Consider the following 2,160-nt stretch of genomic DNA (forward strand, 5'->3'; position numbering starts at 1 on the left):
GCGTCACGGGCTCCGCCCCGGGGCCGCCTCCGGGACCGCCCTTTCCCCCGCCCCGCTGCCCGTCACCCCCGCCTGCTCTGCCCCTCCGCGAAGGATCCCAGAGAGCCCGGCGCCAACCTTAGTTGTTTATGACCAGGGGAGCGGCTGGAGAGCAGACTGAATTTTTAGAATGCGCTGGATTTGCATATTGTTTTGCATAAAATCACATAACAAACTTGAAAACCTGGATCCTACACTGAAAATGTAAATAGAATTAACTGCCACATTCTGGGCTGGTCACCTCATAGACTTTTGAGCAAAATAATAACCCCCAAAACGAATATATTTATTAAGCAGTGGTCTTGTTCTACCTTAACCTGGTGTCTTTCCTTATTTACCCCATTCCTCTGCTGTTTGACCCAGTTCAAGCCACTAAGAGATTAGGAGGTATCTAGTTTAAACTAAAATTAATGCATTAACAAATATTTCCCTCAGCCCCTACTGTGTGCAAGGCAGTATGTGCTTGAGGAGCTGGGGATGAGCACAATGAAGAAATGCTGAGTCATATCTGATTGAACTCTGCAAATGGTGTATTTTGCTTTGCTTGATGTTTTCCTCTACTTATCTTTCAAGCTTCCTATTAAAATATGATGTTCCGAAATTCTACCTTCAAAATTAATCACATGCTTCTGTAACAGTCAGAGGTATGTCCCCCAGAAGATACACTGTATTCTAGGTCTCTCACTTTTCACACAAGCAGCTGTACTTTCACAAGAGGGACAGACACCACTGAGAAGTCTTTGGTTATCTACAGATAAGCCGATTTGCTTTATGGAGTTTTGATTCCCTTTCCTACTGAACACCAGTGATCAGAATCAGGAAAAAGAAAATTCATAAATTGCATGCAAAGCTATTTGCACTGTTTTAAAAAAAAATAGAAAGGAACTTTATTTTATTTATTTATTTATTCTGAGATGGAGTTTTGCTCTTGTTGCCTGGGCTGGAGTACAGTGGTGTGATCTCTGCTCACCACAACCTCCACACCCCAGGTTCAAGCAATTCTCCTGCCTCAGCCTCCCAAGTAGCTGGGATTACAGGTGCCCGCCACCATGCCTGGCTAATTTTGTATTTTTAGTAGAGATGAGGTTTCTCCATATTGGTCAGACTGGTCTCAAACTCCCGACCTCAGGTGATCCACCCGCCTCGGCCTCCCAAAGTCCTGGGATTACAGGGGTAAGCCACGGTGCCCGGCCTATTTGCACCTTTTTTACTTCATATTAGTGCACACTCGGGTTCTTCATTTAAGTTGAAGAAAAGAATGTACAGGTTTTTCGGGTATTGTTTATTGTGGACACAAATTTCTACAGCTTTTTCACTTTTCTTCTTCCTCCAGCAGCCCTCTCCTCTCTGCCTCTGAGGGAAGAAAGGGAATGACATCCAGGACAAGAACAAAGAATAGAAGAGGAAAGGTGCAGCTACAAGTTGGAAAGAAGCAGACAGAGGCACGTGGTTGAGTAAGAACCTGGGGGATGTTGAAGGGGAGCAGTCAATGGTGGAGTGCTTAAGAAACTTTGATGAAACTTCTAGTTATATTGAGAGAGGTTCTCTGCCAAATCAGTGAGTAGTTGGCACCTTTGGTATTACCTTTGAGCAGGAAGTACCCCTTCTTGGGGTAAAGGCCATCACTGCTCAAAGAGCTCTTGTCTAAATTCCCAAGGCAGCTCCAAGATGAGAGGAGACCATCATCCTTGGAACCCCAGTGTTTAGCACATAGTGGATGGCTAATAAATAGTTACTGGGAACTCAATGTCTGACCCTAAGCCATAGCAGCCTCCACTTGGGATTCAGTATGTCTGGGCTTATCTGGAAGGATCTATTTGCAAAAGGAGCTGGGGAGCCTCCCCAAAGAGAAGTCACTGGAAAAGAGTCAGGCAAATTAGCCTGACCCAGCACAAAACCTTAGAGGCCAGTGGAGGGAGCAGTTAGGAGTTCTACAGGGCATTTGTCTCTCAGCTTTGTCTATCTGAGCAGTGGACATTTGAGTGGTGGGAGCCAGAGACATAAAGTGAAAACTGGAGGACTGTTAAACTGCAGCAAGGGGCCAGGCGCAGTGGCTCACGCCTGTAATCCCAGCACTTTGGGAGGCCAAGGTGGGCAGATCACCTGAGGTCAGGAGTTTGA

The sequence above is a fragment of the Pongo abelii genome, chromosome 15, assembly GCF_028885655.2.
Source record: "Pongo abelii isolate AG06213 chromosome 15, NHGRI_mPonAbe1-v2.0_pri, whole genome shotgun sequence".
Classification (NCBI taxonomy): Eukaryota; Metazoa; Chordata; class Mammalia; order Primates; family Hominidae; genus Pongo; species Pongo abelii.